The following is a 15,126-nucleotide window of genomic DNA, read 5'->3' on the forward strand; positions in this document are numbered from 1 at the left end:
TAATGGACAATTGTCAGTTCAAAGGATATATCAATTAGATTACATCATTGAAATATATATAATATATTTCATCCATGGGATATATCAATTTCTGAATATTCATGGGATGATTTAGTTATAAACGTCCAAGGGATATATCCTCTATAAACGTCGATGTGACATATCATTTATAAACGTCCATAGTATATATCAATTATAAATGTCAATGGGGTTTATCAGTTATAAAACTCCATTGAATATATCAGTTACAAATCTTCATGGGATGTATTAGATATAAACCTCCATAACAAATATCAGTTGTACACCTTTATGGGATATATCAGTTGTATACGTCCATGGGATATATCAGTTATACATCTTCATGGAATATATGAGTTACATGGGATAAACCAGTTATAAACGTTTATGGGATTATTTGTTACAAACGTTCTTGGGATATATCAGTTATATACGTCCATGGGATATATTAGTTATACATCTTCATGGGATATATGAGTTACATGGGATATATCAGTTATAAACGTTTAGGGGATTATTTGTTACAAACGTTCCTGGAATATAACCACCATTGGATATCTCAATAATAGGCGTTTATGTGATATGTCAGATATAAACGTCCAAGGATATATCAGTTCTAAACCCGCATGGGATACATCATTTGTAAACGTCCGTGGGATATATAAGATTTTAACATCCATTGGTTATACAAATTTCTGAATATTCATTGGATATATCAGTTATAAACGTCTATGGGATATAGTAGTTATAAACCTTCATGGGGTGTAGCAGATATAAACGTCCATGACCTTTATCCGTTATACACCTTCATTGGATATATATGTTATATACGTTCATGGGATATATGCGTTATAAATGTCCGTGGGATATATCAGTTATACACATGCATGGGATATATTGGTTAGAAACTTCTATGAAATATACCAGTGTTAAACGTCCATGGGATATATCAGTTATTAACGTCCATGGTACACACCAGTTATATACGTCTAAGGCATAGATCCGTTATAAACGTCCATAGGCTATAGCTATGAGTGAGCGAGTTTGGTTTTAAACATTATTCCAGTTATATCACGGCGTGTCAGCTTAATGTGGGAGGAAAGCCCGAAGTGACGCAGGCCTCGGACGTTTACCTCTTCGGTGAAACCCACAAGCACGGGTATGGTGCTGACAAACCTAGAAACATAATCAGGGCGAATCGGGATTTGAACCCACAATCATAGGTTTCTGGCGTGCCGGGGGGACGCAAATCTGCCTAGCGAATCGCGGCGCCTTAGACGACTGGGCCACCCGTGCCCCCGGCTATATCTATGAAATATATCAGTAATATAACAATACTTATTGCCTCATGCCGAGGAAAATGAATAATTTTGAATTACATCTGCTGTGTACACGCTGCTTATAAGTAAAGAAAAACGTTAAAGAAATGTATTCGTTTTACAACCCAGAAGGGGCTGAGTCTCGGTCCAAACATTTCTTTTGTAGTTGACTCAGCACAGACAATGCTACAGCCTCCTGGGACGCTCTACATAATCATGGTCCGTCGGCATTTCTATGGACAGAATGTTTAAAGTGGTGAAGGTTGAAGATGTTTGTCACGCATCCTCAGCCATGTGACCAAGGCAACAAAGATTCACTCCACTGAACAAATGGGTCCTCATCAATTCTTGTCACGACATAAAAGACCTCTCTGAAAGGAAGGGCGAATCCAGCATTTCTTAAAGGGAGTGTCCCTGGAATTTGGGTTGTATGAGTGGGTTTGCTTTTAATTATTTAAAAAAAAGAGTGTTCCCCCCCCTCTCTCTCTCTCTCTCTCTCTCTCTCTCTCTCTCTCTCTCTCTCTCTCTCTCTCTCTCTCTATATATATATATATATATATATATGTATATATATATGTAAATCTAACGCGGCATATTATGCAAAGGAGGAGATATATACATATATACATGTTTTATACTTTTTAAAATATTATAATGTCTCTAAGATCATAATGGCCGGGGACCCGTAAAAATCCGGGTTAGAATAGATCTTCAGCAACCCCTGCTTGCCGTAAAAGGCGACTACGCTTGTCGTAAGAGGCGACTTATGGGATCGGGGGGTCAGGCTCGCTGACTTGGTTGATGCATGTCATCGTATCCCAATTGCGTGGATCGATGTTTATGATGTTAATCACTGGACTGTCTGGTCCAAACTCGAATCGCGGCGCCTTAGACGACTGGGCCACCCGTGCCCCCGTAAACAATGGGGAACTGACAGGGAACACACCTGTATCCTTCCTCCCAATTGATTATAAACAGACTCGGGGCGGTCGGGTAGCCTTGTGGTTAAAGCGTTCGCTCGTCACGCCGAAGACCCGGGTTCGATTCCCGACATGGGTACAATGTGTGAAGCCCATTTCTTGCGGGAATATTGCTAAAAGCGGCGTAAAACCATACTCACTCACTCATATGTTAAGTTAAATGTGTAGTCATGATGCAAATCCATGTACGTTTTAAATGTTCTACATTTTTTCACGTAGCATTGCTGTAAGCCCCCGTTCACTCATGAACGTCACTGCAGTGTTAGCGTCACGTTTCTTCAACAAGACGTCGACAATAAGACCGTATGTGTGTACGCGGATGTTACACGATCACAGGGTCACATCAACCACGTAACATGCAACAGCGGTGCAATATATTGTCTGTATTGTTATCCTTTCTAAATGGCATTGTGTATTCATGTTATTTTTTACATAGAAAAAGCAACATTGTTTTGAAAAGGCGAGGTAAGGGCATAACCGCGTCAGTACTAGGCCCTGAACAAGCATATGCTAAGTAAATAATAACGTCAGCGGAAAAAAAACAGTACAGGAAGCGTGAAGCTCACATTTGCAACTGGGTGACACTTCCACGGTGAGCTGATCACAGAATCAAATGACATCCACTCGCTGTTGTTTCAGCAGCGTTCGGTATTTCATAGAGTTCCGACATTAACTGATACCTTGTTCGAAACCTATCTCCATACACACATAACTCTTCCCCACAGTCAGATAAAAGGAACAAATTGCTCTATTTACGAGAAACACGTCTCTCTAATGAATAAATGATAACACAGGCGCATAGAACAATCATCATTACGATATATTGATTGGTTTCCGTGACTATTGGTTGCCATAGTAACGTCTGTGTTTTTTTCATTCATCATTATTACTATTACATGTAAATTAACTCGATAAAAATAACACGTGTGCTTCGACCCGATTGACCTGAAACGTTCCAAGACTATTTTTAAACATGTATTTATTTCCTCCTTTGCATAATATGCCGCGTTAGATTTACCTGAGTGAACAGGTAAACATCCACAGGTAAATTGTTATTTACAGCGTACGTCGTCAGCAAAGGAAGGCCATGCCAGTATGGTTTACTGGTTCAATCGATATTGCTATTGCAGTGCTCTGCGGCCATGAAACATTGTCAGCGACTTTGACATGACCACAATCACCACTATTGTGTTTAACAATAACGTCTATCCTACCCCAGCTTCACTTTGCAATTTGATACCTGACCCAGAAGGAACAGTCAACGGCGTCACTGAAGCGTTCCGAGTGACGGCAGCCTTGTTATCATCTTCGGTGTGAGGTAGAATGTTGTCAACGTGAAACAGGTTAACATCGCTAAGGTACGTTCCATAGTTCATGCTGTTTTGTTTGAGAATGTTTCGTGTTTAATCTTGATACGTGTTTTGTTAGTCTCGACTTTTAGTTCATACGATGAACTTGGTGAGGATACTCAAGTTTAAATGTCAGATATAGCACAGCGTGTTGGATATCTCCATGCGTGAATACATGGCTATGTGGTACACGTATGGAGGTGAATTCTCCGTATTGACATTCTGTTTTTAAGTAAATATGCATTGATTTTAGGTAGAGATGTTCGTTTTTGGTACATGGGCTACCCTAGTGGTTATTACGTTGTCATAAATTCCAGTTTCGATTCGACACGGGGATAATGTGTAAAGCCGTTATAATGTAGCCACATAGATGTCTGAACCTGTATACAGACTACACCACTGTAACATAATCAGAAATTCATTTTGATATTACACATATACATTCAGCATTCTGCTCCATTGAGATATTATTAAATGAGTGCGTTTGGTGGTGAGCTTGTTTTTATAAGATGACGATGATTCTGACAATGATGATGATGATGATGACGACGACGATGATGATGGTGATGATGACGATGATGATGATGATCATCATCATCATCATCATCATCTCACCATTCGTATTTTATATAAACATATCTACATCGTACTAGATTGGGTGTTGATTTCGATATTAAAAAGGTTACTAATTCTCGATGAATACATATTATGTTGATCATCATCACTGCAGCCCCTGAGTAGACTAATATCTAGTCTATGAAAGGAAAATGTTTTACAGAAAAAATAATTTGTTAAATCATAATAATAACAAAAAACTTATAAAAAGGAGCTCATGGACTCTCTGCGTTTACAGAGACTAAACAAACCTGCAGAGCTATAAATGCTTGGAAATTCACAAGACGGGTAAACATTCCGATATCACCCATCACTGATATGCCACTAAAAGTATGTGAGACAGCTCGCCTTAAACACAGCCCCTCCTACTGGGAGCATGGGCAATTTAGAGGACAGTAAGTGTTATATGTCCAGACATCTATCTGAAAATGACGACACGTTCAAGATTTTTACACTTGTATAGTGACGAGATAGACAGTGAGAACGTGTGTGTGTGTGTGTGTGTGTGTGTGTGTGTGTGTGTGTGTGTGGATGGGGGGGGGGGGAGGCTGTTTTTACAAGTCCCGACAAATGCTGATATCAATATTATAGTGCTATCCCTCTCAGTTAACACAGTTTAACATGGATACCTTACTCAGTATACTGGTCAGACTCCGAGCCGACCAGCCCTTGTTTTAACGCCTTAATGCTGTGCGCCAGGCAGGGTACCATCGTTTAACGTCTTTGGGTATGACGCGGTCTGGGATCGAATCCCGGACCTTCCGCAATCCGGACAGACGCTCCAGCGGTCTTATCTGAAAATGGAGAGCATCTGAGTCCATTCTGGGATCCATGTTACTTTTTTATTCTGATGATTTAACCACTGTTTTTTTGTCACTAATCTAGACTTGACAACTATTATAGACTTGCATGGGCTGTATTGGATATACGTGTTTTGAGGGTCTGTATGACAGACTACTCCCCGTAAGGAAAGGGATAGTTACTGATCAACTATCCTAACATAACAATTGTACGGGAGGAGAAACTATAATAACATATATATGTCTATCAATGACGATCACCGGTTCGCCTTCATTGTAGCTTACAATGGTCTGATTATGGATTATTAGATAAGGCTCAACATTGCCATGGTTACTGTAGTGACATGATTACCGATTAGCCTTTGTGTCTATAGTCAGGATTCCATTTAGCTGTGTGTTTGTCTTCCGGTCGGAACCACACAAACGTCAATTCTTTGCGGAGGTACTGTCAGAGAGATATTGATTCATCAATATGGTTTAACTAGCGCTCTACAAGTATATGTAATACACGTGCTGTTTCTATAGGGTACTTACCCTTGGATCTTAAATGAAGACGGGAAAGAAAACCGGAACTGAAGTGTATTCATAGTCTTACAATCATTCGAGTAATAACATAACAATGGCACATCACGAATATTGGATCTGTGTTGCGTAGTAACGTGTACACCTTTCCTGTTTATGCCTATATAGTCCTATAATGTGACATTCAATTGACTGGAATAGAAAAGATCGACCCTGACAATTCCCTGAGTTGTATAATAATAATAATAATAATAATAATAATAAATAATAAATAATAATAATAATAATAATTAATAAATAAATAATAATAATAATAATAATAATAATAATAATAATAGAGGAAAAACATGGTAAATATGCGGACCTCGCTTTCGAAATGTCACGCTTGCATCCCAAGTACCAAGTTGTCCGACTCCCAAGTGTTCTCGGTGCCTTAGGTTTGGTTGACTGACATTGGGAGAGTACCCGGGTTTGCTACCAGGAATACAGCCCTTCTGACAATCTGGGTAATGCAGAAGGCTGCAGTGTTGGGGAGTCTTCACATTCTCCGAAAAGTTCTAGGTGGGTTTGACTTGGCAGCACTTCCTGAGAGAAGTCCCATTCACTGTCTGGGCTGCGTGTGGAGGGGGCAAGGGCCCTGAGCTGATGATGAGCCTAACCAGCCTGACTGTGCCAGGATCACCCAAACCCTTTTTGCTGCATTTTTTAAATTTTAATCTGTAAATAATAATAATAATAATAATAATAATAATAATAATAATGATGATGATGATGATGATGATGATGATGATGATGATGATGATGATGATGATGATGATAAGTCTTGATGTTTTTGATAAATCCATTATCCTTTTCGACAAGGTTAAACAAACGTCAAGCCCAGCGCATCACGAATCTCAAATTCGCTTTAATTTTAGTTTTGGGTTTCTCAGCACCATAACCGCGCTCGTGGCTCGAACGTCTATGAGATGCATCACAACTGGTTTTCCAGAAACAAGAAGCTGACGCACCATAATATAGCTGAACCATAAATAGAATATGTTGTTTGGTGTGACAACTGTAACAGCTGTAACACGAGAGAGATTACCATTTTCCAAAGCCATCATTAATAATTTGGTCGTGAGAGTGGAAGAGCGTAAAACGTGAAATATGGGTGTGACACCTTTATCAGCTTTCCCTGTGAGGCATATACAGCATTTACCCTGAGTAACATTTAATGTACTTTTAAACCTGAACCTGCCGACAAGAAAACACATGACAAGATGTTTATTTGGTATCAGGGGCTTCATGGCCAAGTGTGCAAATGATGTTGCTTGGGCGTTGTCAGGTAGGAGAACTTGTTTACAATGTTTCAGGATTTTAATATGCTGAATGCAGGCAGATCTCTTTTTCAGGATACACGCAGGTCCCTTATGCATTGAGCATTGTGTGGCGCTAGCAGTTTATGTATTTTGTCATGCGTGGGTAGTCGTACGAGGTGGAGTCAGTAGGTTCTTACAACTTGAAGGTATTAAGAATGAGGTCATGCAAATAGTTCTGTTTATTACACTGCAATATAACCCGCAGAACCTCAATGCATTGTGCCCATTTATCCTTCTAGCTGGTTAATCCAGCAACATTGAATACTCCTGACTTATCCATCAACCACCCTTCTGTTGCTTGACAACGGTATGAGGATCTACACCGAAATTTCGCTATATAAGATATACATGAACAGTTCGTAGTTGTTCCCACTAACAAGGCTTCCATTATATGTGAGAATCACTGCATTAAATGTCTGATCAAAGAATCTGGTATAAGTGATATATCACATATTCCATATATACTCACACGCAAAAGAAACGCAAGTGGTTTTAAGCAAATAGGTAACAAACACGGAACCATAAATTGATACGAGTTTTAGCATGTAGTGAAGCCTGATGGTGTTTTCAATATTTTTGGTTGCATTTTGGAAGCCCGAGTAAAAACGCAACATATAAATCGAATCGCCAAAACGCACCATTTCAATGAATATGTGGGTATCATGCACCAGTTTCTCGTGAAATCGAAAATGCACTAACTGTCACGAACTGTAGTGGGTATAAAACTGTGGCCGATTCTTGGACCTACCACTCCTTGGTCAACAATGCCACGCCTAGCTCAAATGCAGAGAAACCAGGATATCGGACGTTTGGAAGCTGGAGAGTCTGTCCAGGATGTTGCCTGTCATTTCAACGTTAACATAACCACAATTTACCGTCTCCTGCATCAATACAATGCTACACAGACCACAGATGACCTTCCTCGGAGCGGTCATCCTAGGGTCACCACACCTCGACAAGATCGGCAGATTACCCGTCAACACCAGCGACATCCGTTCCTAACTGCAAGTGAAAGTGCTCAACAGACCATAGGAACAAATAATCGACACATTAGCCGGGACACTGATCGGACGTCTCCGTTCCAACAACCTCAGATGTCGCCGACCAGCACGTCGTCCTGTTCTCCAACCACGGCTTCGACAAACACGACTTCAGTGGGCACAGGGTCATCACAATTGGCGTCATCGTGAGTGTCATCTTCTCTGATGAAAGTCGCTTTTGTGTCTCCCATGCAGACGGAAGAGTCAGAATTTTGTGGCGTCGAGGTGATCGTTTCGCTGACAGAAACGTTGAGGAAAGGGATCCATGGGGTGGACCTAGCGTTATGATATGGACAGGGATTGTACTTAATGCGAGACTTGGTCCCATGTGCTTTCTGAATGATGGTCAAGGTCGGGGACAGGGCGTCACTGCTCAGCGGTATATCGACCAAGTGATCAGACCCCACGTTGTTCCATTTTTTGCACAACACATTTTCCAGCAGGACAACGCTCGTCCCCATGTTGCGGGAGCTACCATGGCCTTTCTGCAACAACACAACATCCGTGTTCTACCGTGGCCAGCCCTCAGCCCTGATCTGAACTCCATCGAACACTTGTGGGATGAGGTTCAAAGGCGTCTGCACAATGTGCGCCCAGTCCCTACAACTGCCGATGAACTAGGCACAGCTGCTTTGGATGTGTGCAGGGGTATTCCTAGGGCCTTCACAAATCGTCTGATCCACTCAATGTACAGGAGATGTGTGTCAGTGATCAATGTTAATGGTGGTCACACCAGGTATTGACTGACGTTTTGGGTATTGACCCGAAACTGTATAAGCCCTTACCATTTGGAAAAAAACAATTATGTCATCTGCCTTTTAATCCATTAAACTGTCTTCAGTCAAATGTTTGTCAATCTTGCCCTATTAGTATTTCTATTCTTTACTGTTGAAAATATATAACAGGTATACTGCATACTCGACATGCGTTTCTTTTGCGTGTGAGTATATAAGGCCAGTATGTTAAAGGGGGAAATAAATCTGCCATGCATCAGTATTTTGAACTTTTGACTGGACTCCAAACCCAGAGGATATGTCCATTCCTCTTTTGTACTGGATTCCAAAGCCCCATATAAATCGGTGACATGTATTGCTGGGTTCATCAAATGTACCACCAAATCCCTGTCTCAAAGATTCACCATAATCCTGAATACAATCGAGGAAGGACTTTCCATATATTCACAGAAAGTATGTGATATAAGTAGAATTAATACCATGTGGATTCTCAAAAACAAAACGGATTTGCTTGATTTTTTACAATAAGACCAGAACCAGGTTCATTTCTGTCAAAACATTTTCTTTTCAACTTTGTACACAACATGACAAACATACGTCATTCCTTGATCCATGGGGCTTTTGTTACAAAACGTGGGGACCACAGATGTTGCATATCAATCTTCAGAGGCCCACGTCAATTCCCCAAAAATGAAAGCAAATGTCATCTGAAATTTACTGAGAAAACAAAAGTAACCTCGATTATCGATATATATTGGATAACAATAGTCCGCGACGATTGCTATCATCTCTTTAACACCTTCAACAACAACATAAATACTTCAAGGTCAAAACACTGACATAATGAATGAGTACATTTATTATATCCGTCAACGTGAATCACGTGAAAGTTTTCCGAAGTTGAGAAGAGTGAAATTTTAATTGCAGTGAACATAACACTTGATATTTCACTGCTGTGAACATAACACTTTGACGGAACTATTGTCATTCAAGAATGAGCTCCCCTAAAATTGTCTCCCTTTATCGTAAGTGTCTGGTCCGTACACAAACTGTAAACTTCCCTTTAACGTTAGTTCAACGTTGACAAGGCACAATAATGACAGATTGTCATTTATGGAGTTAATATCGCTCGAGGCCGTTTGTTATTCTCTTGAAAATGTTTCGTTATAAACTGTTAATGTCTCATTTAACTCGTCAATAGAGACTGTTCGTTTCGCCATTTTTGTTTACTTGACCAGCGTGTATTCTTTCGCTTCCAACAGCGGTCTCGAAGTTTTCCAAGATATTTTTTGTTAAAGTAGATTCTGTATACAATCATATCTATATGTAAAGAATTTTCGTGACCCCAAATATTATTGGTTACTTTTTACATTTTTAAAACTTATCAAACATGTAACTACTTTTTTAGTCGCAAATACAAAGGGTGGTGAACCGTCCCTGTGTGTTAGGTATGGAGAATATACTTTTCAAGGTTTTACATTTGTAATAAAAATAATTAATGAAATAATTACATTTTCCGGTAGACATCTACACAAAATGTACATATAAATAGGATATTTCAGGTGTCGAGTGACATATCATGTTCTCATCATCTCGTGGCGGGGGAAAAGGAGATATTTGAAATATCTTCAATGTATTATTTTAAATAAAATATGACACAGGAGGCATGACGTGCGCGGGTAATAAGATTCTAACCGCCCCTTGGTGTTCCGGTCGGTTGTTGTTTCGATGCCTTGGTCGCGTCATAGCAAAGACGTTAACAGATGGTACTTGTTGTAACCCTGCCCGACGCTGGGTATCAATGGGACAAAACAAGGACTGGTCTGCTCTGTGTCAGTATGCAGAGTCCGAGTTGGGTATCCATGTTAAACTACAGTATTATATCTCAGTGGGCTAGCAGTATTAAATGGAGTATGTCCGGAGAAGATCAAACAGCCACACATTCACGTGCATGGACTTTGCTCTATAACTGAAATATGGTTTTAACGCGCTTAACGCATGTTTTGCCCTTTACCCACAATTTCATCCGTTTCGTTGGATAATCAGGTTATTCGCTGGCGTTGACGGTTGATATTTAAACACCATTTCCTGTGAAAGGTGTATAATAAACAATAAGAAGCAGAATCTCCCAACATGAACGAATGACTTTGAAGACAATAACAGGTCAATTGTTTATGTATCAGTTCCAACCCTGTCTCATGGTGTTTGCGTGCTGGCTGTGGGAACGACACAGCCTGCCGTGTGTAGAAAAGTATACAGTTGTGGCTTTGTACTATACATGGGACTTCCGTCATTGATCCATGAACACGGAATAAATAGCATCGTGCGACAGAGTGGCGTTTTTTGTTTTGTGGCGTAACTAGGTTATGTTCGTGACAACATAAGTTATCATACCCGCATCTCATGAAATGAAAATGACATGGTTGAGCAAATAAAAACGACTTGTTTTGCCATTTACAGGCGTTAGTAAGCAATCGATGCCCACAAATGTCATTTACAAATGATGGTTGCTGGATACTCCAAATGGCAAAATTCCAGCTCATCGAATACTCAATAACACCCGCAAGTCTAGTGTTCTTATCGATATTGTAAATACGAAAAAGCTTAGGGCATTTTAGTGTGCACTATATGTGCACGTCTTTTCAAATAGCCGGCTCAGTCTGGGATGTTATGTCGTTATGGTACAACAAACGACGCCTATGCTGACATGGTAGCTGATTACCATCTCGAAGGAATGAAATGCGTTTGAAGGCACGATTGTATTAAAGTATATATATAACGTACTAATGGATGGGAACGTATACAACCTTTACAACCTTGTGTACACATGTTATAGTAGGATTCGGGGCGGTCGGGTAGCCTAGTGGTTAAAGCGTTCGCTCGTCACGCCAAAGACCCGGGTTCGATTCCCGACATGGGTACAATGTTTGAAGCTCATTTCTGGTGTCCCCTGCCGTGATATTGCTGGAATATTGCTAAAAGCGGCGTCAAACCATACTCACTCACTCACTATAGTAGGATTCTTGGGTAAACTGTATCAACCAGTTATTTACACATTATTATTTGTGTTATCCTAACCTTGTAACATCACAAATTGGTTCTCTCTCTCTCTCTCTCCCTCTCTCCTCTCTCTCTCTCTCGTTTGTTTTGTCAACCCATCTCACGCTCTTGTTCTCTCTACTCTGTAACTCCCACTTCCTTTGTCCTTACTATGTCTTTATATGTGTATAAGCTATTTACAAATTATTATTTGTGTTATCCTTACCGTGTCACATCACAAATTGGTCCTCTCTCTCTCACTCTCTCTCCTCTCTCTCTCCCTCTCTCCTCTCTCACTCTCTCTCTCTCTGTCTGTCTGTCTCTCTCTCTCCCTCTATCTATCTATCTCTCTTTCGTTGGTTTTGTCAACCCATCTCGCGCTTTTGTTCTCTCTACTCTGTAACTCCCTCTTCCTTTGTCCTAACTATGTCTTTATATGTGTAGCTGCCACTGTCCCTGGCAACGGAATCGTAACAAACATGTATAATTCAGTGCACCCGGGCTTTTTCATGAGTGAAATATGACCCGGTGTGCGGGTATCGTGTCAAAGGCCATTGCACTTCAACGAGGATCGCGTGGTCAACGTCGACCCGAGTCGACAAGCGGGTGTAGATATACAAACGCTAAATAGCGTTCGTTTGAAAGTCGTTTCAAGATCTCGGCTACAAACTAGTTTCGTTTCCACATGCAGTCAACTCTGCTTTCATTGTACAATGCCAGTTACTGCTCATTAACGGGATAATCTGTTTGGTTGTTGATTGTGTGTCTATTCAAAGAATGCGGATGCTCTACGCTGAAGACAACAGTACCTTTACGTCTTATTTTAGCACCCCCTCTTAGCAGGTCGTATTGAATGTGTTATTTTCCTAAGCTTTGACACAAGCTTACAACGGATGTTGGAGATTCCCAACCTGAAACCCTATATATTCATAATATTCATTCGCGTGCGTCATTTTATAAAGTTTGAAAGTAATTGCACTTTTTTCTCATTTTGGATAAAAGCGACAAAAAAAAACTTTCCATAAGTACAAGAATTATCTGCTAAAAGAGGAGTCCGGTGTACAATTCCAACAATATCATTATCATGTGTCTATAAATGACTATCAAATATTGTGACCTCAGGTGTTCGCGAACACATGGTACATATGGTACATGTGGTACATATGGTACATAAGGTACAAGTACAAGCTAAGGGCTCGAATATTGTTACCATGATCAAACGGCTTTGAGCAAGAGACATAAAGGGAAAGATGACTGTCGAAAAAGACGTTGGTAGTCTTATTCACCAAGTCTATGAACAATAGTTTGGTTGGACTTTTAGTGTTTACGTTTGCGAATCAATGGGAGGTTAAGATGAGAGCCACTGTATTCTTGTTTGGCATCGTACAGAATGTCGGGATACCTGTCTGCGGTTTCGGATGTGGGTTTGATTTTTAGTTGGGTGTGGATGTGGGTGTGGGTCTTATATCCATTTGACTACTTTTAGAATTTTATGACAGCAAATTAAGGCCAAGGTCACAAAAGATCAGACTGTGTGACCTGGCACGAACTTCAATTCATTTCTTATCGATTCTGATAAAGACATGGATCACCTTTTGACGTGTGTCAAGGTTATTTCAATATTAATAGATTATTTCAATATCAATAGGTAATTTCAAGACTGATAACAAAATGATTCAGACTGTAATGACAGAATACATAAGACACTGTAATTATTACACCCAATAGTTTTGTAATTATAAACTGTTCTGATTCGGTTTGGCTGATAATGACAGTCACTGATGACAAAGAGAAGCGTATAAAAAATACTGGATGGTGATGTTTAGATGAACTTTAATGTACCAGTAATATAAACAATCTCTACATTAAGATGTTTCTTTCGAAACATATTCTGTAAAAGGTCACTCGATACACAATGCCCATAAAAATGGTCATTTACATTAATGGCATTTTCCAATCAGAATTGATGAATTATATATGTCATTCCTTTCAAATGACAAGGTCACTGTCAATGTCAAACATTCCAAAACGGTTTCAAAATGTTAAATCAAGTATGCATCAGTGAAGAATTAAAATTAACTTGTTACTTGGTGCTAGTTAAATATTAAATTTCGATATATTTGTATAAATACTTTTGACATAACTAAACCATGTCATCAACATTCTCTTTATAAACTCATATAGTATTTATATTCAGAGATCAACGAGTCCTAAGGATTTACTATTGTCATATGATCCCAACAGAGACTTCATGAACATTTTCCATTACGTCTATCAGTTGACGCACCATGGCAACCATATTCCTGTACACTAAACCTTACATCAATACAGTCAAAAGGTTGGAACGGCTATGCTTCACTGGAAAACAGCGCCTAGCGCCTATAGGCAGTATATGATATTAGATTCGCGCCACTATTCAAAAACTGTTCAACAGCTCGTGTCATGAGTAATCAGTACATTATAAGTACAATTTAACAGTAACAGTTACCTGTACACGAACTGACATAGTTGAGGCAGTTCTTGTCGATATGCCATGTTTGAGGACCGCAGATAGGTTTTAACAGTGGATATTGTTTAGAAGTTTGTGTGGTGTCGATATTCGACTGATTTACTTTAGCTATCAAATCACATTTAAGTAATTTGAGTCTACGAACCACCAACACACGTACCTGTTCTGTAATTTCAAGGACTAAAGTTCCATGGTGAAATAACTCGGGTTATTCTTTTCTCAAACACCTAGTGCTATCATTGATTTTCAGTGACACATTCATATATTTGTCATCACTATTTTGCATTGCCCAACAGAATCGTTTTCGTCGGAAGATTGAATAGGTTGTTCTCTGGCGTGCACATTTTATGATGGACGTACCAAGGCGGCTACTCTGGTTCAATGTTTGACCAACCGCCTCCGTGGTCTAGTGGTAGAGCGTCCACCTGGAAAGCGGAAGGTCCGGGTTCGATCCCCGACCGCGTCATACCAGAAGACGTTAAAAGATGGTTAGTGTTGTTATCCTGTCTGGCGCTCGGCATTAAGGGGCTAAAACAAGGACTGGTCGGCACGGAGTCAGTATACTGTGTCTGAGTGGGGTGTTCATGTTAAACTGCGGCATGGTATCTCAGTGAGCTAGCACTATAAATCGGCATCAGTCCGGACTAGTACAAACAAACACACGTGCATGCACGTCGCTATATAAGTGCAATAATCTTGGACGCGACGCTAAACCCCATTTCACCTCACCTCAATGTTTGACCGCTGCCATTGTGCAGCTGTTGCTTGGTTCCGACCGACCGACCGACCGACCGACCGACCCATGCTGCCATCATGTATGTCTGAAATATGCCATCGTAT

The 15,126-nt window shown here is 40.1% G+C and overlaps 1 protein-coding gene across 1 annotated transcript in view; it reads left to right on the forward strand.

The window, feature by feature from the left end:
* The first annotated feature begins 3,382 nt into the window (after nucleotides 1–3,382).
* Nucleotides 3,383–15,126, forward strand: part of LOC139443207 (uncharacterized) — a 33,153-nt gene continuing 21,409 nt past the window's right edge. Inside the window, exon 1 of the mRNA XM_071224175.1 lies at nucleotides 3,383–3,675. The gene's annotated coding sequence lies outside the window, so the exon portion shown is untranslated. The remainder of the gene's footprint in view (nucleotides 3,676–15,126) is intronic.

The sequence above is a fragment of the Haliotis cracherodii genome, unplaced genomic scaffold (genome assembly GCF_022045235.1).
Source record: "Haliotis cracherodii isolate W230 unplaced genomic scaffold, xgHalCrac1.p SCAF_5, whole genome shotgun sequence".
Lineage (NCBI taxonomy): Eukaryota > Metazoa > Mollusca > Gastropoda > Lepetellida > Haliotidae > Haliotis > Haliotis cracherodii.